The following is a 26,622-nucleotide window of genomic DNA, read 5'->3' on the forward strand; positions in this document are numbered from 1 at the left end:
ATCATCTCTGTTCTTGGTGAGATCAGACACCAGGTCACAATGTCTGCGGAGCCACACCACAATGTCCTGGGGAGGAACAGCTTCATTCCAGAAGATGATGTTTATGATGACGGTATCTGGCTTGGATATGGGAATAAAACTGAATTTACTCCATCCATCCTTGTCTCTGAATCTGGGGAAGTTGGACCAGAACCTATCCAGATTAGACATGAGCTTAAAGCTGACATCATAGCCCTGTCTATCTGGAAGGTTTATTACTGCCAAGATGTCCGCTGGCACAAACCCCATCTGGTGGCACAGGAGCTCCCTCACCACAAACCTCCTATCTGGAAGGTCCTCCTTGGCACCTCTGTGCCGGAATCGCACAACATTCCTCCTTTTAAATGCCTGGCCAGTGTAATTGGCGCTGGAGGTGAATGATGGAGCACCACGGCTCCAGGCATTTCTAGGAGGAACCTGGCGGGTACCTGGGTCCTGTCTTACAGGGTTGGGGTCTACTCTAGGGGGCCCTGCCACATTTGCTGTGCTTGTGGGTAAAGGGGGGAAATCCTGCACAGTATTTTGTACAATAACACCTGTCCCATCCACCTCTATATCATCATCAGACACAACACCCCACACAGATTGTGCACCCCCTCCAGCCACCGACCCCTCAGGAACATCACAGTCCGCACCCCCAGTCCGTGCCCCAACATTATCACAATCCACACCCCCAGTCCGTGCCCCAACATTAGTGCTCTGCTCCATCACCCCATCACCTTCATACACTGGTAAAAGTCCAATGTCCTGCTGATGTACTGGGACTTCTGGGACTTGTGGTGCCTCTGTTGGTCTCTGCTCCTGCTCAGGCCCAGCTGCAGGTTCCTGTGGCTGTTGTTCCTCGCCATACTTGCATATGTCCCCATCCTGGAAAGAGAACCGTGCCGGCTGTATGAGGGGTCTTGTCCCTTGCTGGGGCTCCTCCGGGGTGATGTCCGGTTCTATATCAGGTTTGGAGTCTGCTTCAAAGTTCAGCCTGTAGTTGGAGAATCGTTCCTGGTTCTTATACGTCTCTGCCAGTGGCCCCATCTTTACCAGTATACAGTCCATCTCCTTTACAATATCTGCGAGCTCAATGCTGAGTGTGTACAGTCTCTTATCATGGAGAGTCTTATACTGGGGATTTGCAGCCTTTAGCATATACACTGAGTCTATCTGCATGTGCAGCATACCCTTCAGGTGCTTGAGCTCCTCCATCCTCCTCACCAGAGCAGGGATCTCCTCCGCCAGCTGTAGCTCTGGTGCCCGGGCGGTCTCTTTGCCCTGCTGGTGGGGTTTGGGCAGTCTCTGAGGCTCCTTGAATGTATCAGACCCATGAGCAGCTGTATCAAGGTCTCTGGCCTGGGATCTGGTGCGGCCTGAGCGGGTCATGCTGGAGACCACATCTTGTTTCTGCAGGTTCTCTTGCAGTGTTTGTCTCTCCAGAGATGTCCTCCTGTGTCTCTGAGCTGGAGAGTGGAGCCGCACACCTGCTGCATATGATCCACTCTGCCCCAGCTCCTGTGCACCATCATGGCCTGGAATAGCAGACTCTGGGTCTCTTACAGAGGTTTCTTTCTTGGAGTCTCTTGGTTGTTCACCAAGCTGAGAGCCTTGGCCGGCCGACTGTATAATATCACACTCACATACACTTGCTGCTTCTTTCTTTACTTTACTCACATCCATGTCTTTACTTTCTTTCTTTGCACTTGCAGTGCTTCCATGCTGAGGACTTCTTTGTGGAAAATCCACTTTAGGATTTACCTCCATATCAGAAAGAGCATTGGAGTTTTCATCCAGTGTAGGCCGAGAAGCCTGGGCCTTGCTTGGGGAGCTTCCCCGCCCAGGGTGGCCCCGCCCTGGGCTTGCTCCAGACATCAGGAGAACCACAGACACACAACCTCACAGCTAGGAGGCAGTATTATAGTAGTTATATTCTTGTATATAGGGGCAGTATTATAGTAGTTATATTCTTGTATATAGGAGCAGTATTATAGTAGTTATATTCTTGTATATAGGAGCAGTATTATAGTAGTTATATTCTTGTATATAGGAGCAGTATTATAGTAGTTATATTCTTGTATATAGGAGCAGTATTATAGAAGTTATATTCTTGTATATAGGAGCAGTATTATAGTAGTTATATTCTTGTATATAGGAGCAGTATTATAGTAGTAATATTCTTGTATAGAGGAGCAGTATTATAGTAGTAATATTCTTGTATAGAGGGGCAGTATTATAGTAGTTATATTCTTGTATAGAGGAGCAGTATTATAGTAGTTATATTCTTGTATATAGAGGCAGTATTATAGTAGTTATATTCTTGTATATAGGAGCAGTATTATAGTAGTTATATTCTTGTATATAGGAGGCAGTATTATAGTAGTTATATTCTTGTATATAGGGGCAGTATTATAGTAGTTATATTCTTGTATATAGGGGCAGTATTATAGTAGTTATATTCTTGTATATAGGAGCAGTATTATAGTAGTTATATTCTTGTATATAGGGGCAGTATTATAGTAGTTATATTCTTGTATATAGGAGCAGTATTATAGTAGTTATATTCTTGTATATAGGAGCAGTATTATAGTAGTTATATTCTTGTCTATAGGAGGCAGTATTATAGTAGTTATATTCTTGTATATAGGAGCAGTATTATAGTAGTTATATTCTTGTATATAGGAGCAGTATTATAGTAGTTATATTCTTGTATATAGGAGCAGTATTATAGTAGTTATATTCTTGTATATAGGAGACAGTATTATAGTAGTTATATTCTTGTATATAGGAGACAGTATTATAGTAGTTATATTCTTGTATATAGGAGCAGTATTATAGTAGTTATATTCTTGTATATAGGAGCAGTATTATAGTAGTTATATTCTTGTATATAGGAGACAGTATTATAGTAGTTATATTCTTGTATATAGGAGACAGTATTATAGTAGTTATATTCTTGTATATAGGAGACAGTATTATAGTAGTTATATTCTTGTATATAGGAGCAGTATTATAGTAGTTATATTCTTGCATATAGGAGGCAGTATTATAGTACTTATATTCTAGTATATAGGAGCAGTATTATAGTACTTATATTCTTGTATATAGGAGGCAGTATTATAGTACTTATATTCTTGTATATAGGGGGCAGTATAAGTGCAGAGCGCTGATTGTTTTGATGAATGTTGGTCACAATATTTATATAATCAAAAGGTTTTTGGTCACGTTCACTTATGACTGTGTCTTGGCGGTGATATTACTCAGCACATGGGTGGAAGGAATGTGGTGACCTCATCAGGTTTCTCAGGTCCTGTCTCTCTTGTTGATTATTTTATGGTGGACTGGGTCGGGGTTCCTCCCGGATTTGTGGTGTCGGAGATCAGTGAGAGCTCTCCAGGCAGCGTGAATTTAATTTGGTGCAAAGAGTTAATCCTTATTACCTATAATACCGCTATAATACAGGCTTTGCTATAGATATAAATGCCTATTACTCTCTCATACTCATTTTCTCTGCATTAGTTGAAGAACTACAGCTCCCATCATGCCCCTTGTGTCCTCCTGCTGTGATCTCTTCTCAGGATCTCTCGGCTGCGGTAATATTTGTACCGTGATCCCGGTGACACCCTGAGCCTTCGGTGTTCAGGGTGTGGTGACAGGTAACCCAATTCCTGCACAGCCGGGACCTTCCCACCTGTCTAAGCCGGATCGCACCGCGCCCAATGTCTGCAGCCGTGTATTGCCGGATTAGCGGACCCCGGTGTCTGGTGCGGGGGGGGGTTCCTTCAGGACTGGAGTCTAATCTTATAGGACAATGGGGGATCCAGGATCTCCCTACTTCAGGACAGGCTGCCATGAATTGCGCAGCCCCTGAGCCACTCACCTGCAGAGGAAGGGGCCCGTCCTGATCGGAAGCCTCAGAGGCGGCCATCATGGTGTGTTCTGCTGATATATGATCCTGTACTTTTCTACAAATTGTGATGGATCACACATGGCACGTAACACACTGCACATGGCACGTAACACACTGCACATGGCACGTAACACACTGCACATGGCACGTAACACACTGCACATGGCACGTAACACACTGCACATGGCACGTAACACACTGCACATGGCACGTAACGCGCACTGTACCTCGCACGTAACACACTGCACATGGCACGTGACACACTGCACATGGCACGTAACGCGCACTGTACCTCGCACGTAACACACTGCACATGGCACGTAACACACTGCACATGGCACGTAACACACTGCACATGGCACGTAACACACTGCACATGGCACGTAACGCGCACTGTACCTCGCACGTAACACACACTACATAACGCACTGCATCATGCATAGTGGGGGCTCTGCGGCCGTCTTTACGGTGGGGGCTCTGCGGCAGTCTTTACGGTGGGGGCTCTGCGGCCGTCTTTACGGTGGGGCCCTGTTCTCGATAGCAGGAGCTCAGCCCTTCCTTCCCCTATAGAACCTGCCGGACCAGTCCGGGGAGCTGCCATCCCAGACACCATGACGTCACCCCCGTCTCCTCTCACAAGCTGGGACTCGCAGCCGCCATGTCCGTGGGAATTAACAGAATTGTGAATATTTGATGAGATTTCCCCCTGCCCTGTAAATTGTGACAGCCGCAGGGATAAAGGGGATCTCCGGGGTTGTATAATGCATAGTGAGGGGCTGGGCACCTCCTAGGGAGGTCACCTATAGAGCAGGGCCACAGACACTCTTCTTGGCCGGATTGATTAGTCTTGTCTGCTCCTTATGGAGACATTACATACAGGGGTAAGTTCTGCACTAAGTATAGGATTGATTAGCTTTGCCTGTTCCCCATAGATGGGATATGTACAGGTTCATATTGATTAGCCATGCCTGCTCTCTGTTTCTTGGGTACATACAAGAAATGTTCTGGACCTCTTACAGGATTGATTACTTAGGTCTATTTCCATGGCTTATTTATGAGGCCTACACTGGTGCTCCCTGCAAGATGGATTACCTATGTCTGCTCTGTATCTGTAGAATACTTCCAGGCCTCAGTCAGCATTCTTCTATGTACATTTACATGCAGGATTTGATTAGTCAGGTCTGCTCCATTGAGCATTCTATATACACTACCTACAGGATTGATTACCCAGGTCTGTTGTCTCCCAGCATTCTATATATACTGTATGTGGGATTGATTACCCAGGTCTGTTGTCTCTCAGCATTCTATATACACTACCTACAGGATTGATTACCCAGGTCTGTTGTCTCCCAGCATTCTATATATACTGTATGTGGGATTGATTACCCAGGTCTGTTGTCTCTCAGCATTCTATATATACTGTATATGGGATTGATTACCCAGGCCTGTTGTCACTCAGCATTCTATATACACTCTATGTGGGATTGATTACCCAGGTCTGTTGTCTCTTAGCATTCTATATATACTGTATGTGGGATTGATTACCCAGGTCTGTTGTCTCTCAGCATTCTATATACACTCTATGTGGGATTGATTACTCAGGTCTGTTGTCTCTCAGCATTCTATATACAATGTATGTGGGATTGATTACCTAGGTCTGTTGTCTCTCAGCATTCTATATACACTCTATGTGGGATTGATTACCCAGGTCTGTTGTCTCTCAGCATTCTATATACACTCTATGTGGGATTGATTACCTAGGTCTGTTGTCTCTCAGCATTCTATATACAATGTATGTGGGATTGATTACCTAGGTCTGTTGTCTCTCAGCATTCTATATACAATGTATGTGGGATTGATTACTCAGGTCTGTTGTCTCTCAGCATTCTATATACACTCTATGTGGGATTGATTACTCAGGTCTGTTGTCTCTCAGCATTCTATATACACTCTATGTGGGATTGATTACCCAGGTCTGTTGTCTCTCAGCATTCTATATACAATGTATGTGGGATGGATTACCCGGGTCTGTTGTCTCTCAGCATTCTATATATACTGTATGTGGGATTGATTACCCAGGTCTGTTGTCTCTCAGCATTCTATATACAATGTATGTGGGATTGATTACCTAGGTCTGTTGTCTCTCAGCATTCTATATACAATGTATGTGGGATTGATTACCCAGGTCTGGTGTCTCTCAGCATTCTATATACACTGTATGTGGGATGGATTACCCGGGTCTGTTGTCTCTCAGCATTCTATGTACACTGTATGTGGGATTGATTATCCAGGTCTGTTGTCTCTCAGCATTCTACATACAATGTATGTGGGATTGATTACCTAGGTCTGTTGTCTCTCAGCATTCTATATACACTCTATGTGGGATTGATTACTCAGGTCTGTTGTCTCTCAGCATTCTATATACACTCTATGTGGGATTGATTACCCAGGTCTGTTGTCTCTCAGCATTCTATATACACTCTGTGGGATTGATTACTCAGGTCTGTTGTCTCTCAGCATTCTATATACAATGTATGTGAGATTGATTACCTAGGTCTGTTGTCTCTCAGCATTCTATATACAATGTATGTGGGATTGATTACTCAGGTCTGTTGTCTCTCAGCATTCTATATACAATGTATGTGGGATTGATTACTCAGGTCTGTTGTCTCTCAGCATTCTATATACAATGTATGTGGGATTGATTACTCAGGTCTGTTGTCTCTCAGCATTCTATATACAATGTATGTGGGATGGATTACCCAGTTCTATTGTCTCTCAGCATTCTATGTACACTCTATGTGGGATTGATTACCCAGGTCTGTTGTCTCTCAGCATTCTATATACACTGAGGGATTGATTACCCAGGTCTGTTGTCTCTCAGCATTCTATATACACTGTATGAGGGATTGATTATCCAGGTCTGTTGTCTCTCAGCATTCTATATACAATGTATGTGGGATTGATTACTCAGGTCTGTTGTCTCTCAGCATTCTATATACAATGTATGTGGGATTGATTACTCAGGTCTGTTGACTCTCAGCATTCTATGTATCTGCTGTGCGGCAAAAAAAAAAACAGCTCCACACTTGGCCTCAGGTTGTGTGCGATATTGCAGCTCAGTTCTATTGAAGTGAATGGAGCCAACTTGTCATAACACACACAACCTGAGGACACGGATGGCGCTCTTTTGGAAGAAAGCCCTGTTTTACACATCCTAGACCATCCCCTTTGCTCTAGTTGCATTCAGTCTGGACCATTTGTTAGCCAACCAAGGTGCCTCCAGCTGTTACAAAACTACAACTGCCTTCTGCTGTCCGGGCATGCTGGAAGTTGTAGTTTGCAACTTGACGTTGACATCAGGATCGTGGAAATAGGAAAGGGAAGGGGAGAAAGAGAGAGTAAACAGGAGACAGGAAGTGCGCGACCAATGAGGAGGAAACGGGAAGATCCAAGTGATACCAAGTATTCCGTCCTGCTCCATGTTGCGTCCTTTGAATTGCGTCCCCAAGTAGATGCCATACGCTGATATGGGGGCAATTCTGCCCTAATGAAATCTTGGCTTATGCAGGGTTAATTCACGTAAAGAGCTTTCAAAGATTATAAAAAGATGGCTGCTTTCCTTTGAAAACAGCGCCACCCTTGTCCTCGGGTCAAGTCAGGTATTTCAGTTCAGCTCTGGTAAAGTAATTGCGACTCAGACGCAATACCTCATGCAACCTGTGGAGAGGAGTGGCGCTGTTTGAGAGAGATATGCTATCGGCATTTTGGGTCGCTTTCCATTGATAACTATGGTTGTTTCTTGGCTGGGCTCAACGTGGTCCTAAAGTCTACAATCATGCGTCCATATTAATTGTTCCATGAAATGGTAGCTCCTAACTTTTTGTATTGCTTTCCATAGAGATCTGTATTGTCGACAGTCTATGTGGTCCTGAGGTCTCCAGTCGTGTGTCCAACACGATTGTTCCATCAAAAATAGTAACTTTTTCTATCACTTTCCAAAGAGGTCTATATTCGTTCTTATTGTCGGCAGTCTACATGGTGCTAAGGTCTCCGGTAAAATGCCTAACCCCCCATTGTCCCAGGACTTCATCCCTCCTTACAGCCTTAGGGTATGTTCACACTACGGAATTCCGCAGTGTGAACTTAACATTAGTGTGAATGGGTCTCCGCGAGACCCGTTCACACTGCAAAATTTCAGCAGCGGACAATTCCGCCGCTGAAATTGTTCCGCGCAAGGAAAGAACATGTTCATCCTTTGCGCGAAAGTCCGCGAGCACTGCATAGCCGTCAATGGTGACGGTGCAGTGCAGCGCGGTCCTTCCGCCACCGCCGCCTGCCAGTCTGAATCTCCGCTCGCTGAATTCAGCGGAACGGAGATTCCGTTTACGCTCTGTAGTGTGAATATACCCTTAAAAGGGGCACTCCGCCCCTAGACATCTTATCCCCTATACAAAGCATAGGGGATAAGATGTCTGATCGTGGGGGTCCCCAGCGGCTGCGGCACCCCAGACATCCGGTACACGGAACAAACTTTGCTCTGTGCAGAATGACTGCCGATGTGGGGCGGAGGCTCGTGATGTCACTGCCATGCCCCCTCAATGCAAGTCTATGGGAGGGGGCGTCACGCCCCTCCCATAGATTTGCATTGAGGGGGCGTGGTCGTGAAGTCACGAGCTTGACGCGGACATGACATCACAAGCCTCTGGCACTGCACCTGACGCTCTTAATCTAAACGAATGCCGGGTGCAGCAGGAAGATCGCGGGGGTCCCGCCTTTGGATAGGGGATAAGATGTTTAAATCTTGACCACAGCTCATGAATGTGAGTCTCTTCAAAAAGTATCTATAGGTACTGGCCATTTCTGTCCTCGCTTATAATTAATCCAACAAACAGGATTGTCAGGATCAAGCAAGTCGCTGGGACCCTTCCAAGATTAAAAGGATTTATTACCCATAATGCAACGCGTTTTACGGTATTCCGCTTCATCAGGCTACTTATCATTGGCTGGCATGCCCATGAACAACCCACCGGCAAAAAACTATCCTATGTCTCGTTGTCTACATGACAAGCCAAAATCACATTCTACAGGACCGGTGTTTGGTAACACAACTGTAGACGGCTGAGACCTACCATGACTTTTTAACCAGTGTCGGGCTCGTAGTTATAGGGTAGACCCAACTTTTTAGCATAATCCTCCTCAGTGTTGGTTCTCGGCATGAACTGGTGTCGTCTAGGTTGGAATTCTTTTGGTCTGTGGATAGAGGATTTTCTTTTCTTCATACCACTAATATAAACTCTGCATAGCGGACCGATCATGTGTACGCAGGGCGGGTTCATTTCTGTGGTTGTAGTAAACGTTGTATGTGGTTCGCAGATAATCGCGGCCTTCTTTCTTTTTATTACGTAGAGCGAGACCAAAACTTCTCTCCAGGTTTCGGAGACTTAAGAACATCTAAGGTGCCAAAGTGTTGAGGATTCTGAATCGTTGGACTATTATAACCTACCCACACTGACATGCTTGTGGAAGATACCTATGCTCAAGCTTTGGAAGATTGACGTGGCCACATTCAAGCTATGGAAGATATTAACGTGGTCTTGCTTGGGGGATGGAAGATATCGAGGTGCCCTCGCTTGGAGCATTGAAGATGTCGGCCTAGACTTGGGGTGTGGAAGATGTTGAAGTGTCCGTATTTGGGGGGCGTAGGAGCTGTGGATGAAGCTATTGAAGATGCGTATGTGCCTACACTTTAGACATGGAAGGTGTTGAAGTGCCTCTTGTTGAAACCATGGAAGTTGTTAATGCTCTGCAGTTCATGCCATGGAAGCTGTTGACGTGCCCTCACTCAGGCCATAGAAGTTGTTGACGTGCCCCCACTCAGGCCATGGAAGCTGGTGACCTGCCCCCACCCAGGCCATGGAAGCTGTTGACGTATCCTCACACAGGCCATGGAAGCTGTTGACGTGTCCTCACTCAGACCATAGAAGCTGTTGACGTGTCCTCACTCAGACCATAGAAGCTGTTGACGTGTCCTCACTCAGGCCATAGAAGCTGTTGACGTGTCCTTACTCAGGCCATAGAAGCTGTTGACGTGCCCCCTCTCAGGCCATAGGAGCTGTTGACGTGTCCTCACTCAGGCCATAGAAGCTGTTGACGTGTCCTTACTCAGGCCATAGAAGTTGTTGACGTGCCCCCTCTCAGGCCATAGGAGCTGTTGACGTGTCCTCACTCAGGCCATAGAAGTTGTTGACGTGCCCCCTCTCAGGCCATAGGAGCTGTTGACGTGTCCTCACTCAGGCCATAGAAGCTGTTGACGTGTCTTCACTTAGGCCATGGAAGCTGTTGACCTGCCCCTACTCAGGCCATGGAAGCTGTTGACCTGCCCCTACTCAGGCCATGGAAGCTGTTGATTCACATTCTTTTAACTTTACCATCCTGTCGTCCATATATGTGAAGTAATTGCAGGAAGATTGCAGCTCTGGATCAGTACAAAACTCTCAGTATAGAGATATTACTCTGGATCAGTAGGTGATAAGCTATTATCTACATCTATGTGCACCTACAGGCGCCAGCAGTCAGGAGTTATACGTAGGACTAGGAGAAGTGTTTCTGCTGCTTGGAATAGCATGCGGTATCTGTCAGATCTTGGCAGGAGTCACCACCTCCCATGTACGAGCCCTTGGCACGGGCAGATGCTTTTGGACATCCGGGTTTAGATAATCCAGATCTCAGTGTTTACACTATCAGTCCAGGCGCACGGATCACATTCCTCCTCGTCTGCCCGGGTGCAAGATTTCCACAGGAATGTAACAATGCTGGGGATTGTAGTGCAGTCAATATGTGTCCACCAATCTTTTTGACAGATTTGGTGGGTAGCGGGGACCAGTCCATCTTCTCTTTGGTCTGGTCATAACCAATATGGTTGCCAATATGGCACACTGGAACTAATGTGCCCTTACCAGGAGGCATGCTGGAACAGATGTGCCCCACCAGTAGGCACGCTGGAACTAAGGCAATCCACCAATAGGCATTCTGGATTTGACATGCTCCACCTGTTGGCACACTGGAACTGATGCAACCCCACCTATAGGCACGCTAGAAATGACGTGCCCCCACCTATAGGCATGTTGAAACTAATGGCCCCACCTATAGGCACGCTGGAAATGTGTCCGCATCTGTAGGCATGCTGGAACTGATGCTCCCCCACCTGTAGGCATGCTGGAACTGATGCTCCCCCACCTGTAGGCATGCTGGAACTGATGCTCCCCCACCTGTAGGCATGCTGGAACTGATGCTCCTCCACCTGTAGGCATGCTGGAACTGATGCGCCTTCACCTGTAGGCACGCTGGAACTGATGCACCCCCACCTGTAGGCATGCTGGAACTGATGCTCCTCCACCTGTAGGCATGCTGGAACTGATGCGCCTTCACCTGTAGGCACGCTGGAACTGATGCGCCCCCACCTGTAGGCACGCTGGAACTGATGCGCCCCCACCTGTAGGCATGCTGGAACTGATGCTCCTCCACCTGTAGGCATGCTGTAACTGATGTGCCCCCACCTGTAGGCACGCTGGAACTGATGCGCCCCCACCTGTAGGCATGCTGTAACTGATGCTCCTCCACCTGTAGGGATGCTGGAAATGATGCACCCCACCTGTAGGCACGCTGGAACTGATGCACCCCCACCTGTAGGCATGCTGGAACTGATGCTCCTCCACCTGTAGGCATGCTGTAACTGATGCGCCTTCACCTGTAGGCACGCTGGAACTGATGCACCCCCACCTGTAGGCATGCTGGAAGTGATGATGGACCTGTATTCCCCCAGGAGATAGTTTGGCTCTCTCTATAGTCACGCTGCTGACGCCCCCCCACCTTTTACCTGTCACCCTGTGATCAAGCAGCCCCCGCTTTATCAACATATTGGAGCCTTTTCCCCTTTAAGCCACAGCAGCTGCCAGGAAAGTAATTTCTGAAATTGCACATTCCGTACCGCTCGCCCACCTACCACTGTTCCTTCCACATTGGCACAAAGAGATTTCTGAGGAGCGAGAGCTCACACGGAATAATTAGATGGTCTTCACCGCTCCCGAGCTGTCACTCTGCGCTCAGCCTCCACCGCCAAGGAATATTCCGCTGTCTTATTAATGTAATCATGTGGGGGGGCGGGGGAGGACTTAAAGGGGTGGCGCAGGTCCTTCATTTAACGGGAGGAAGATCTCGAGCGCCAGTTCTCCAGGTTTACCATGAACTTTTATTTTTCTGTATAAAAATATTCCTTTTGATGTGCTTGCGGGACTCCCCATTGTTTGTACTTCTATGACTTCTTACTATAGGGGCAGGGGGCTTGTCAGGGCAATAATGGCCCTCATTGTATACAACGAGTGGGCGGTGGAGGCTATGAAACAAACGCTGATCCCGCAGGCTGCCGTGTTCTCCTGACGGGTGAAGGAATCTAAACAGTTTACTCTCACCCGGGGTGCCGGCGGCCACATAATGGACTGTGAACCCCTATTATTATTATTTTTTTTTTTTTTAAAGCAGAAAAATTCCAATAATCCTAAATGCATTGGTGATGCTTTATGGGAAATACCAGACTACAGGAATTCTATACATGACGATGGTCCATGTGGCCTACAGAGTCACTCAGGGTGACCCCCGCCTGCGAAAGAAACAACCTGTATAAGGCAAATTTCTTGTATAATGTTATTAGCCATAGTGCACAGATTTCTCCCTTGTGGCTCTCCCTGCACCCCCTTCCCTCCTCTCTGCCCAGGACAGAACCATTGATGTAAAGAAGAGAGCTCATATTACTGTTCACTAGATGTTATGGCAGCAGGAAGCCTTTCTTAGTGGTTTTACTCAGAATGGGCTCACTGCTCTTGAAATCTAATGAGCAGTAATATGAGCTCCTCTCTTCACAAAGGTCTTGTCCTGAGCAGACCGGAACTGAGGGAGGAGCAGAACAGAGACAGGAGCTTTGCATTCGGGGGGGGGGGTTGGGTTATCACTTATCCTGTACGGAATTGCCTCTGTGTCCCAAACCACAGTAACATACGCGGCAACAGAGCATGAAGTGCACTGCAGAAATTAGCAAAAATGCCATGTGAACATACACTAATTTTCCAAGTTGTTGCTTTCAAATCTCTGCAACGGGAACAACTTTGGGATATGTGCCCACTGAAAGCAATGGGACAACTGTATGACTTGTAGCTGTGATGTCACACTCTCAGAATGCAAAGCTTCTGACCTTGCTCCCTCTTCCCTCTCCTGTCTGTCCTGGACCAGACCATTGATGTGAAGAGAGGTGCTCATATTACTATTATTATTAGATGTTATGGCCGCTGGAAGCCTTTCTCAGTCACAGTAGTTTGTCAGAGAAGGCTCACTGCTGTGTTAAAATCTAAAGAGCAGTAATATAACCTTCACTCTTTACATCAATGGTCCTGTCCTGAGCAGACAGGAGCGAAGGGGGGGGGGGGGGGAGCAGGGACTGGAGCTCTGCATTCTGTGGTGTGTCAATTATTATGTGTGGAATCGCTTTGTTGTGCAGGCTTAATCTGTGCCCCTCACTCCAAACTGTGGACCACCAGATGCTGCAAAACTACAACTCCCAGCATGCCCGGACAGCCAACAGCTGGGAGTTGTAGTTTTGCAACAGCAGGAGGTCCACAGTTTGGAGACTACTGGTTTAAACTGAATCCATTCATAAGACCCTCAGCTGTGAACGGTATTAGGTCTGAACAGGTTTTTCAGCCTCTGTTCATATTCACTGACAGCAAGTAGAGATCTTGAGAATATTGAGGAATTGATGCATAAAGGATGTTAGCAAAATAAAGATTGCCGTCACACGGTTCCTTTAAGTAAAGTGAGGGGCACGCCGTCCCAGGATGCACTTGTGCGGTGTTATTTACATGGAAATAGTTCCCTAAGATAGAACTTGGTCCGGCGCCAAGATGGATAAAGCAAATTCCAGACAGAGCGGAGGAAGCGCGCGCCCAGTTTAGCCCTGTGCCCAAGCAGCGAGAGTCCATCCCATGTGTCACCTGTGCTCCTCAGTCCCTAGTCTGTGGGGCATCGAGTGAGACATCTTTTTTGTAGTGTTATTGACCCTGTGCTGTAACCTATCTCAGAATTTTTGCAAAATAACTGGTACGCCCCATGTGTAGGCACGCTGGGACTGGTACACCCCATGTGTAGGCACGCTGGGACTGGTACACCCCATGTGTAGGCACGCTGGCACTGGTACGCCCCATGTGTAGGCACGCTGGGACTGGTACGCCCCATGTGTAGGCACGCTGGGACTGGTACGCCCCATGTGTAGGCACGCTGGGACTGGTACGCCCCATGTGTAGGCACGCTGGGACTGGTACACCCCATGTGTAGGCACGCTGGCACTGGTACACCCCATGTGTAGGCACGCTGGCACTGGTACACCCCATGTGTAGGCGCGCTGTCACTGGTACACCCCATGTGTAGGTAAGCTGGGACTGGTATGCCCCATGTGTAGGCAAGCTGGGGCTGGTACGCCCCATGTGTAGGCAAGCTGGGGCTCGTTCGCCCCATGTGTAGGCATGATAGGACAGCTGTTCCCTATGTGTAGGCACCCTGGAACTGGTGTACCCTATGTGTAGGCTCGCCAGGACTTGTGTGCCCCATATGTAGGCACGCTGGACTCCCATGTGTAGGCACCCTGGAACTGGAGCACTCCATGTGTAGGCACCCCCCTTTTCTGACCATGCTAGAAGTGCCCCCCACCCCTATATGTTCCAGTTGTGTTGGTCCCAGCTTTAAAGCTCCCTCTGCTATCGGACTTATTATTATTATTACGGCTCCACATCCCGGCCTGATGATATTAGGAAAGCTCCCAGGGTTTCAATAGCAAATCCGTCCGTGTCCCCCATACAGAAGTCCCACAGGGAGAAGATGGATTTTTACTGTTGGGATTAACCCTTCACCCTCCACGTCACAGTTGGCCCACGTTCATTACATTGTTGCCCCATTTTCCTGGATTTTATTCAATCTCCTTCTTATCCCTGGAAAAATGTGAAATGAAGGAACAATGGCGATCTTTCAGGAGAGCCGCGGAGCCTGCGAGTAGTAGAATACCGTGAGACAGAGCAAGAGCCACAACCTTCATGTCTAATATAGTGATGACATTGAGGTACAACTGCTTTGGATGTAACTAGAGTAGAAGGTCAGAGAAGGACAGCAAATCAAGTGTGGTAAGCGACGGAGCCGTACGTAATAGACCCATACAGTGCGGTTCTGGGCTACCGAGGCACGAGGCGTGGGGCGCTCTCTCCTCTCTTCTACGCTCTTTTCGTTTTGTTCGCATGTTACAGCCGTAATAGTTTGCAGCTGCTTCCAATATTCCACGGTTTCTGGGACAATTATCCACTTTGCACTTGGACGGCGGCTCGATCTCCCGAGGACGCACTGAGATCTCATTGTGCAGATGGTGAAAAAACAAAGTTTTTGTTTGAGACTCGTAAAAGATTTGCACGTTCTATTTGATCTGCTGGGATCAGTCCTTAAGATGTAAATGATTAAATCAGCTCCCCCTGGTGGTCAGATTATTAGGAAGAACCTCTGTATGCAGCAGTAAGGGTCGGAACACACTACATTTTGGCCCCCTTTAATCCTATCTGTCGGCATCCTGCCAAAAACGGGATACAGATGTATACTGCTAGCGGGAGCAGCGCACCCCATTCACTTCTGCTGCTGAATGGAGTCACCCCTAGTGTTTGGGATATTTGTGCTATTTTAAGCGCACTCATGACAGGGCATTGTGGCACTTTGAAATAGCGCACATGTCCCAAAAGGAGTCACTAGGTGGCCATAGAAATGAATGGGGTCCGCTGCGCCCATTAACTGTATACGTGAGCATCCCGTTTTTGTCGGGATGCCGACAGATAGGATTAACGGGGGCCAAAACGTAGTGCGTTCCGACCCTACAATGAGCAAATTGACCCAGTGAAAATCCTAGATACACAAGGGCTACATACACCTGATGGTGTTAGAATATTGACGGTCCCTGTAGGTAGGTGGTACGTGTCACGTGAACATCCATTACATACCAGGACCCAAGGTCTCCAGCAGAACATTGGCCATCACACAGACATCTTCTCATTCTGGTGCCATCTCCTTCCCAGATATGTGACGCACTCGCGCCCAACCGTCCATATCATGGGAAACATCATCCATCACCAGGTTCCTTCCTCCATTACTCCTGGTCCAGTTCTGATGACCATTGTAGACACTTTCGGTGGTGGACAGGGGCCCTCATGGAGTTTCAGAAAACGATCAGATCCCAAGACTCTGGACACTTTAGGTAAGTTCTAACCACTACATACCGGGAACACGCCAAACGACTGGACGTTCCGTAAAAGCTCTGACCAAATGGTCTCAACCAGTGGTCTCCAAACTGTGGACCTCCACCTGTTGCAAACTACAGCTAGGGATGTCCTGATACCATTGTTTTAAGACCGATACTGTTGTCAAATTTTTTTTTTTTATGGGAAAAAGGGGTGTGTTTTTAGTTTTTATTAGAGGAAGGGCTTTTTTATATTTTGAATTTTTTTTTATTTAAAGGGGGGATTCAACATTTTATTAGGGAAGGGGTTAATTCACATTTATTATTTATTCATTTTTCACTTTTTTTCGTCATAGGGCACTATTACATGCAATCTGTAGATTGCATACACTGATCGATGAGATGCCATAGCATAGCAGTGATCAGTGTTATCGGCGCTCCTTTACTACTGCCTACAGTAAAGGAGCGATGATCGGACGGCACGGAGCACGTTAAGGGACCGCGGTGATCCCGATCAGCATCCCTGAGCTTACTGGCAGTTAACTTCAGGACTTTTAGACGCCTCGATCAACTTTGATCGCGGCGTCTATAGGGTTAATGCTGGGTATCACCGCGATCGGTTATGTTTGGTATTAACCACAGGTCCTGGCTATGACACGTGCTCAGCTGCTGGGTGCGCTGCATAGTTCGGCACCTCTGTGATACCTGCCGGCGGGTTTCTGATTAGGTATCGGGGACATTTGCACGAGTACAAGTACTTGTGTAAATGTCCAGTATCGGTATCGGGACATCCCTAACTACAACCCTCATGATCTTCTTAAAGCCTAACTACTATTTTACATGCCGATGGCAGGATACGGGTGAAACTAAAAGCATTATCCAGGTGCCCCAGACTAGTGCCATCACGCCATCCTCGAGGTCCCATAGACTTGAATGGGTCTTGTGGGTAGGCACAGTAGGCAGTCCGTCTCATGACGTGAGTATTGGCGCCAGTCACGGGCTAGTCCTTCACGTTTTATCCTGCCGCTGGCCGAAACGATAGTTACGCTTTACAGGGATATTACATTGATGCTCCCAGCGAGGGCATGGATGGCGGCCATATTGGTATAGCAGGAACGTTGGGTGACAACTGCTGGGGTTCTGATAATGCTAAAGGGCAACAAAAAAAAAGCTGTGTGAAGACCGTTACAGCGATTGTCATGCGGCTTTCTCAGAAACCAAAATGGCGGACAGACAGTGGTGTACTGATACTCAACGATTGAGTAGACCAGTGGTCTTCAAACTGTGGACCTCCAGCTGTTACAAAACTGCAACTCCCAGCATGCCCGGACTGCCAGCATAGTCATTCTCTAGCAGAGAAGAAACCTGTAGGGCGGTGTTATTCAAACAGTGGGCCTCCAGCTGTTGCTAAACTACAACTCCCAGCATGCCCGGACAGCCAGCAGAGTCATTCTCCAGCAGAGAAGAAACCTGTAGGACAGTGTTATTCAAACAGTGTGCCTCCAGCTGTTGCTAAACTACAACTCCCAGCATGCCCAGACAGCAAGCAGAGTCATTCTCCAGCAGAGAAGAAACCTGTAGGGCGGTGTTATTCAACCATTGTGCCTCCAGCTGTTGCTAAACTACAACTCCCGGTATGCTCAGACAACCAGCAGAGAAGAAACCTGTAGGGCGGTGTTATTCAACCAGTGTGCCTCCAGCTGTTGCTAAACTACAACTCCCAGCATGCCCAGACAGCCAGCAGAGTCATTCTCCAGCAGAGAAGAAACCTGTAGGGCAGTGTTATATCCAACCAGTGTGCCTCCAGCTGTTGCTAAACTACAACTCCCGGTATGCTCAGACAGCCAGCAGAGCAGAAACCTGTAGGGCAGTGTTATATCCAACCAGTGTGCCTCCAGCCATCGCTAAACTACAACTCCCAGCATGCCCAGACAGCCAGCATAGTAATTCTCCAGCAGAGCAGAAACCTGTAGGGCAGTGTTATCCAACCAGTGTGCCTTCAGCTGTTGCAAAACTACAACTGCCAGCATGCCCGGACAGCCGAAGGCTGTCCGGGCATGCTGGGAGTTGTAATTTTGCAACAGCTGGAGGCCCACAGTTTTGATAACACAGGTCTAGACTACCGGAGAATGGACTCACCTGGTCATTGGCCTTACCTGGTTTTAATGACATGGCCGATTGGCGTGGATACACATACGCCCTTTGTCTTGGCTTTGCGCCAAAGTCTTGCCGCCGTTGTCTCCATCTTGCGCCCCCTTCTGCTCTCCCCACCTCTTGTCTTCCCTCGCTCCCCCCACCATCCATCTCCCTCTCTTCCTCCGCAGTTCTTACATAACATCATAGTGAACTCCCCTCACCCTGCCATCGCTCTCCTCGCCCCGATCTGCGTGTGACTCGCACGTGCCGAGGTAACGCTCCATATCTGTGTCCATACGGCCCCGGAATTCACCTGGAACGGTAATGGAGGGGCCGGTCACCGCTGTGTTGGCGGGTGGTCCCGAGACAGTAGTAATGCTTGCACGCCACCGGTTCTCCGTCTTTATGTGGTGTAATTACACCCTGACAATCGCCGCAGATCTCGTAATTATATCGATAAGCCGACTATTTAACTCTTTATAAGCCACTATTACCCCCCCCCCCCTTTGTGTTTTCACGTGTAGTTTGCAACCGCACCAGAAGGTCGATGGGTCCCAAAATGTCATCCGTCTATGCACATACACCTGTGCTAAAAATGGTTTCCGTTCACTGACAACAAGCAGAGATAATGAAAATAAAGCTTCATTTACCTGTGACCCCCTCAGAATAAAGTGTCTTTACCCCCCCCCCCCCCCCTAAGAGAAATGGAGGGTTTCCAGCACAATGTGCGCATTTCGTGGCAGATGGCGTCTACGGTAATTACTTGTGACAGGAGCGGGGGCGGACCCAGTGATGAGGACCCCCAGCTTTCTCACAATAATCATCATGGCCGCCCACGCGGTGTATTTTTAACCACTTCTGTACAAAGCAGCACTTTGCCGTAAATGGGTCTCCCGATCTTCCCTCACAAAGAATGGCGCTGCGGGGTAGTGAGGACGTCTGTATATCGGTGATCGGGGGTCGTCCGGAAGTAGATTTTCGGTTTTGCGACGATAGCCTAACGCTCACCCACGTCATTTTACGCCATTTTCGCCGCATTCTCACTGCCAATGACCCTACAGGTCGCACTGTGTGTATATATTATAATGTTCCTTTTATGCATTGTGGGTGGGGCCTAATGGACGCCGGATCATCCCAAATAACATTCACTTAGTCTGGAATCTTCAGTAAGGTCGCGTTCACACCTTCCGTTTAATAGCCTACCGCAGGATTAAAAGGAGACAAAAACGTGGTGGGAATCTGGCCTGGTTGGAAAGAAGTAATCAGATTAGTTGCCCCTAGCAACCAATTAGATTTCGGTTGCTATAGGCAACGATTCTCGTGTCGGTGCGAAACAGAATGGCGGCACAGGAAGCTCTTGAAGGCGCAATACTATGAGGAATAGAAGCGATATGATTGGTCGCCAATCATATTCCAACTTTAAAAGCTACGAAACGTAGAGATCTGGTTGGTTGGCCATAGCGCAGGCCATAAAAAGGCTGTAGAGATTGCATCTCCATAGCAACCAATTGGATTCCAGATTTGTTTGTGTAAAACTTTGAAGTCACATGACTGGTTGCTCACAGTAACCAATCAGATTCCGTCTTTCATTTGTCCTGTTCAGAGATGATTGGTTGCCCATAGCAACCACTTTCAAGTCCAGTCCAGAAGATTGCTTCTCCATAGCAACCAATTAAAATCCAGCTAGAAAATGAAAGCGGGGGTCTGACTGGTTTCCCATAGCAACCTGTACAATATCCAAACTTGGGCCTCCATAGCAACCAATCAGATTTAAGCTTAGTTTGCAGCTCAATTGTTTCTGAGCTCTAAAATGGCGGCACAGAGGACTCTTTTTAGGGACCCATGATGTTAAGTGAACCCCGTCCTCCACGTGCAGGAATGTGCGGAGACGTCTGTGTTTCCCTTGTGCCGGACTGGAATGAGAACCATCTTAGATGTGTTTTCATTACTGGGGAGGAATGTGCGCCGGAACCTTCACGTGGAACCACATACGGGCGGCGGGGGGCCCTCTAGTGGGCACTTCTGTCTACTTTAGTGAACACCACTGGTACTGGAAAAGCTGGGTGACAACCAGTATCACCACATCAGGCCGCCATTTTGGATTCTAAGTGACGACCGCTGTAATGGCCGCCTCCCTGCTTTTCCCCCAACCTGAGTGTATTGCCCTTTAATAATCGCACTACTACTTTCCTGTCATACAAGGTTATATCAGTGACAACCAATATGGCCGCCGTTCTATCCCTCACATATAATATCTCTTTAATAAGAGCTAAGTCAGCCCTTGTTACATTTTGTAAACCCCCCCGCCATAAACAAATCCGACTCTGGGTTAGCGGGCCACAGTGATGACCACCATTTGGCGCTTTCCGACGAGCCCTGGCAATGGCGGCGGCTGAGACACAACATGTGTGAGCGCAGTTTTCTCCTGTTAAATAATAGATAAGTGAAAGAGGCAGACGGTGAATATTTCATGAGCCTTCCAGCTGCCGGAGAGGGGAGCCCATGTGACTGCGTCCGTTCAACCGGCGCGTTTTTCTGACTTGACACGTGTAGAGGTGTTCAGTGCAGATCGTCGCCCGGCTTTCCCCTCCTCCTCCTCCTGCACTAGTGTCAGTTGATGTATTCGTGAATCAGGTAGCGCAGGATTGTGCGCCGGCTCACCCCCCCCCCCACCATGTTCTCCTGGACTGGGCCAAGCTGTTTATTCCTGACCCCCGGCTAAGCCTTCCGCGCCCCCGTCCATCTAGTCACAAATCTCGCAGCTCAGACATGAAACGTCCCTTTTATTCTAAATAAGCAAATCTGTTCCGGCGTGTTTCGGTGAAGTAACATATTTAAGGCTCTTATAAAATGGCGCAGATACATTTCATTTCCTTTTGCGTCATTGCGTATCGTTTTGTGTATACAGCTCCTGGGCGGGCTGACTCGTCGTCGTGGTTACACACTACAAGCGATGCCTAAATGGGCGCCAGAAAAAATGCAATTTGAAATTACTTTTGATGGTTTTAACCCTTTTGTGTCATTTTTTATTATAATATATTTTTTATTATTATTATTAATAATTTTTATATATATTTTTTAATTTCCATGGAATCCCAGCCTCATGGTAAACACGTGTGGCACGTTTCCCCCCCCCCCCCCCCCCCCCCCGAGTGTTCAAGTACAGCCTATAATATGCGACACAAACTTTGACGGCAGCCTTAGATTTGCGTATGCTCGGAATTTCTGCGGCGGTGTGAATACGACCTAATACTGGTGAGCGCGTATTATGATCTGCTAAAATCTGCTCACTTTTCGTCGCTATTTTGCCACATCAACGTTTACGTGGAAAAAACGCAGTGCGATCCTGCTTATGTATCAGAATGTATATAAAGTCGTCACCCGATCAGAGGCCCCTCACCTCAGTGTCCATCTCCTCTAACCGCGCTTTTGTTTTCCTTTTTATGTATACTTTTTCTTCTTAAAAAAACGTATATGTTTAGCGGCTGCTATTAAACAAAAAAATTATAGAGTAATAATAATAATGGATTGTAATCGTTACGTTTTATTTTTTATTTTTTTTCCATACTTATTTTTCATACAACAAAATTTTAACGCGCGTTAACGGAGACAGAAACGCGGTGTGAATGCACATAATCCGGTCATGTGACCTGTATGAGCTTTAAAGGTCCCAAAGGGAAGGGGTCTATTACAAGTGCTCACAACCTATACGTCGTGAGGATGCAGCAAATCGCCGCTCAGTAAATCCGGATGCGCCAATTCTCGTTATGATAATCCTCAGGTCCCTGATGACAATACGACGGTCCCCAGTTATTAGAGATGCGCCGGTCGTGAGGACTTCATCGCGCATTTAAAGCGCCGACATTTGTTTTGATTAGAAAACACTGCGCCGTTTGTTCGCTGCGATTCCCAGCGCTGAATTATTCCGGTCATGTCCGGTTTCTTACACGTCGCTTGTTGAATAACCAACGCGCGGGGAAACAACAGCGCGACGCGGACCTGAGGGGAATGTTAAGTCTGCGGCCATGGAGGCCCAGGGACGGACACAGCGCCTTAAAGGAGACACGTCCCCCTTTTATTTATTGCAAATTTCAACATTCGAATTGTACAGTTCTTGGTTATGCCTGTTTCAGGGTGGCCATTGTGTCACTCATCTTTCCTACAGCCCCGAAAGGAAAAATCAGCGCATGTGATACAGCAGGAACCTTCGTATGAATAAACCAGTTGTCTGGGAGGTGTGTGTGTGGCCCTTTAAAAAATGGCAGCCATAACAGCATACACAACCAAGCAATGATATGGCTTCTGGCAACTCGGGAGTTAAAGGCGGCGGATCTCCCCGGGATACTTGGGTTCGCGATCCCTAAAGGATGGAGAATTGTTCTCACGCAGAGTAGCGGCCTTTAGTTTCCCATGGTCCTCCAGAGATCTGCCAAATCTGCTGCCCGGCAATGACCATGTGACCAGAAGTAATGGGCAGCACAATACCCGGGATGCCCTCTGCCCCCGTTCAAGCTGGTTTTGTACTCCAGTCACATCTAAAGCTGTGTTCACACCTGAGCAGATCCCTCTGTGTAGTTGCAAAACTACAACCCCCAGCATGCCCGGACAGCCAACGGCTGTCCGGGCATGCTGGGAGTTGTAGTTTTGCAACAGCTGGAGGCTCACTGCCTGGGATACACCGCCCCACAGGTTATGTCATAGGATTTAAAGGGACACATACGCTGCGTCCTGTTGTGGTGGTTAACACGTCACCGCCAGTGGTGGAGAAGGGTACTGCAGTTGACAGGAGATATCTTTATAGGGTGGTGAGCACCCTCTCCTTACCAATGTGCCCCCTATCATGTTGGTGCAGCCCCCCCCCCATATGCCGGTGCAGTTATACCCCCCCCCCCCCCCCCCCGTGTCGTTCTGTTTTTTCCTCTTCTCAGGAAGTTTCCATAGAGTTATGCGGTGGTTACTGGGTCTCCAGAGGGGGCTCTGATGGTCCCGGAGCTCAGCACTGATGTTTCTGGGGTGTCTTCAGAGCGTGGCCCCCCGGGGCCGGTATAAATAGCTGCTGTTTTCACATTCTCTTTGCTAATGAATGCAATGAATCACGTCGCTGTGACAGAACATCTGCATGTTTATTATCACAATGCTTAACCCACCGCCTGCTGGACCCGGCCTTCCCTATACCATCTGTGGGGGCACTCTCTCTGTAGAGGGTGTACAGTGGGGGCGCCCTCTGTAGCGGGTGTATAGTGGGGGCCCTCTCTGTAGCGGGTGTACAGTGGGGGCACTTTCTCTGTAGCGGGTGTACAGTGGGGGGCGCTCTCTCTGTAGCGGGTGTACAGTGGGGGCGCCCTCTGTAGCGGGTGTACAGTGGGGGCGCTCTCTGTAGCGGGTGTACAGTGGGGGCACTTTCTCTGTAGCGGGTGTACAGTGGGGGCACTTTCTCTGTAGCGGGTGTACAGTGGGGGGCGCTCTCTCTGTAGCGGGTGTACAGTGGGGGCGCCCTCTGTAGCGGGTGTACAGTGGGGGCGCTCTCTGTAGCGGGTGTACAGTGGGGGCACTTTCTCTGTAGCGGGTGTACAGTGGAGGCACTTTCTCTGTAGCGGGTGTACAGTGGGGGCACTTTCTCTGTAGCGGGTGTATAGTGGGGGCGCTCTCTGTAGCGGGTGTACAGTGGAGGCACTTTCTCTGTAGCGGGTGTACAGTGGGGGCGCCCTCTGTAGCGGGTGTACAGTGGGGGGCGCTCTCTCTGTAGCGGGTGTACAGTGGGGGCGCCCTCTGTAGCGGGTGTACAGTGGGGGCACTTTCTCTGTAGCGGGTGTACAGTGGGGGCACTTTCTCTGTAGCGGGTGTACAGTGGAGGCACTTTCTCTGTAGCGGGTGTACAGTGGGGGCGCTCTCTCTGTAGCGGGTGTACAGTGGGGGCCCTCTCTGTAGCGGGTGTACAGTGGGGGCGCTCTCTCTGTAGAGGGTGTACAGTGGGGGCGCTCTCTGTAGCGGGTGTACAGTGGGGGCACTTTCTCTGTAGCGGGTGTACAGTGGGGGCGCCCTCTGTAGCGGGTGTACAGTGGGGGGCGCTCTCTCTGTAGCGGGTGTACAGTGGGGGCGCCTTCTGTAGTGGGTGTACAGTGGGGGCGCTCTCTGTAGCAGGTGTACAGTGGGGGCGCTCTCTGTAGCAGGTGTACAGTGGGGGCACTTTCTCTGTAGCGGGTGTACAGTGGGGGCACTTTCTCTGTAGCGGGTGTATAGTGGGGGCGCTCTCTGTAGCGGGTGTACAGTGGGGGCACTTTCTCTGTAGCGGGTGTACAGTGGAGGCACTTTCTCTGTAGCGGGTGTACAGTGGGGGCGCCCTCTGTAGCGGGTGTACAGTGGGGGGCGCTCTCTCTGTAGCGGGTGTACAGTGGGGGCGCCCTCTGTAGCGGGTGTACAGTGGGGGCACTTTCTCTGTAGCGGGTGTACAGTGGGGGCACTTTCTCTGTAGCGGGTGTACAGTGGAGGCACTTTCTCTGTAGCGGGTGTACAGTGGGGGCGCTCTCTCTGTAGCGGGTGTACAGTGGGGGCCCTCTCTGTAGCGGGTGTACAGTGGGGGCGCTCTCTCTGTAGAGGGTGTACAGTGGGGGCGCTCTCTGTAGCGGGTGTACAGTGGGGGCACTTTCTCTGTAGCGGGTGTACAGTGGGGGCGCCCTCTGTAGCGGGTGTACAGTGGGGGGCGCTCTCTCTGTAGCGGGTGTACAGTGGGGGCGCCTTCTGTAGCGGGTGTACAGTGGGGGCGCTCTCTCTGTAGCGGGTGTACAGTGGGGGCACTTTCTCTGTAGCAGGTGTACAGTGGGGGCACTTTCTCTGTAGCGGGTGTACAGTGGGGGCACTTTCTCTGTAGCGGGTGTACAGTGGGGGCACTTTCTCTGTAGCGGGTGTACAGTGGGGGCACTCTCTCTGTAGCGGGTGTACAGTGGGGGCACTTTCTCTGTAGCGGGTGTACAGTGGGGGCACTCTCTCTGTAGCGGGTGTACAGTGGGGGCACTCTCTCTGTAGCGGGTGTACAGTGGGGGCACTCTCTCTGTAGCGGGTGTACAGTGGGGGGCGCTCTCTCTGTAGCGGGTGTACAGTGGGGGCGCTCTCTCTGTAGCGGGTGTACAGTGGGGGCGCTCTCTGTGTAGCGGGTGTACAGTGGGGGCGCTCTCTCTGTAGCGGGTGTACAGTGGGGGCGCTCTCTCTGTAGCGGGTGTACAGTGGGGGCACTTTCTCTGTAGCGGGTGTACAGTGGGGGCGCTCTCTCTCTGTAGAGGGTGTACAGTGGGGGCTCTCTCTGTAGAGGGTGTACAGTGAGGGCCCTCTCTGTAGCGGGTGTACAGTGGGGGCACTCTCTCTGTAGCTGGTGTACAGTGGGGGCACTCTCTGTAGCGGGTGTACAGTGGGGGCGCTCTCTCTGTAGCGGGTGTACAGTGGGGGCGCTCTCTCTGTAGCGGGTGTACAGTGGGGGCCCTCTCTGTAGCGGGTGTACAGTGGGGGCACTTTCTCTGTAGCGGGTGTACAGTTTGGGCCCTCTCTGTAGCGGGTGTACAGTGGGGGCCCTCTCTGTAGCGGGTGTACAGTGGGGGCCCTCTCTGTAGCGGGTGTACAGTGGGGGCACTCTCTCTGTAGCGGTTGTACAGTGGGGGCCCTCTCTGTAGCGGGTGTACAGTGGGGGCACTCTCTCTGTAGCGGTTGTACAGTGGGGGCACTCTCTCTGTAGCGGGTGTACAGTGGGGGCGCTCTCTCTGTAGCGGGTGTACAGTGGGGGCGCTCTCTGTAGCGGGTGTACAGTTTGGGCGCTCTCTGTAGCGGGTGTACAGTGGGGGCGCTCTCTGTAGCGGGTGTACAGTGGGGGCGCTCTCTGTAGCGGGTGTACAGTTTGGGCACTCTGTAGCGGGTGTACAGTTTGGGCACTCTCTGTAGCGGGTGTACAGTGGGGGCACTCTCTGTAGCGGGTGTACAGTGGGGGCACACTCTGTAAGGGGGGTGAGGAGGGATGTGATGCTGGGGGCCCCCACCCCGACGCTCTTGATTCTGTGTAGGTCTCACAATGAGGAGATGTAGCAGAGTGGAGCGCAGGCGATGCCTTCACTACCTTTCTGCTGGGTATAACATTAGCAGCGATCACACCGTGTTCCTGAGTGCGGGCACACACTCCCCTCCGCTACTCCCACCAGCAACAAACACCTCTCATGACACGCAGCAGTCACAATACCAGCGGGCGCTGACACCACTCCCA

The 26,622-nt window shown here is 49.4% G+C and overlaps 2 protein-coding genes across 3 annotated transcripts in view; one reads left to right on the forward strand and one right to left on the reverse strand.

The window, feature by feature from the left end:
- Positions 1–26,622, reverse strand: part of TBCD (tubulin folding cofactor D) — a 324,749-nt gene that overhangs the window by 278,356 nt on the left and 19,771 nt on the right. The window lies entirely within an intron of this gene.
- Positions 1–26,622, forward strand: part of RAB40B (RAB40B, member RAS oncogene family) — a 51,365-nt gene that overhangs the window by 12,410 nt on the left and 12,333 nt on the right. The window lies entirely within an intron of this gene.

This window comes from Hyla sarda, unplaced genomic scaffold, assembly GCF_029499605.1.
Source record: "Hyla sarda isolate aHylSar1 unplaced genomic scaffold, aHylSar1.hap1 scaffold_259, whole genome shotgun sequence".
In the NCBI taxonomy this organism is placed as follows: Eukaryota; Metazoa; Chordata; class Amphibia; order Anura; family Hylidae; genus Hyla; species Hyla sarda.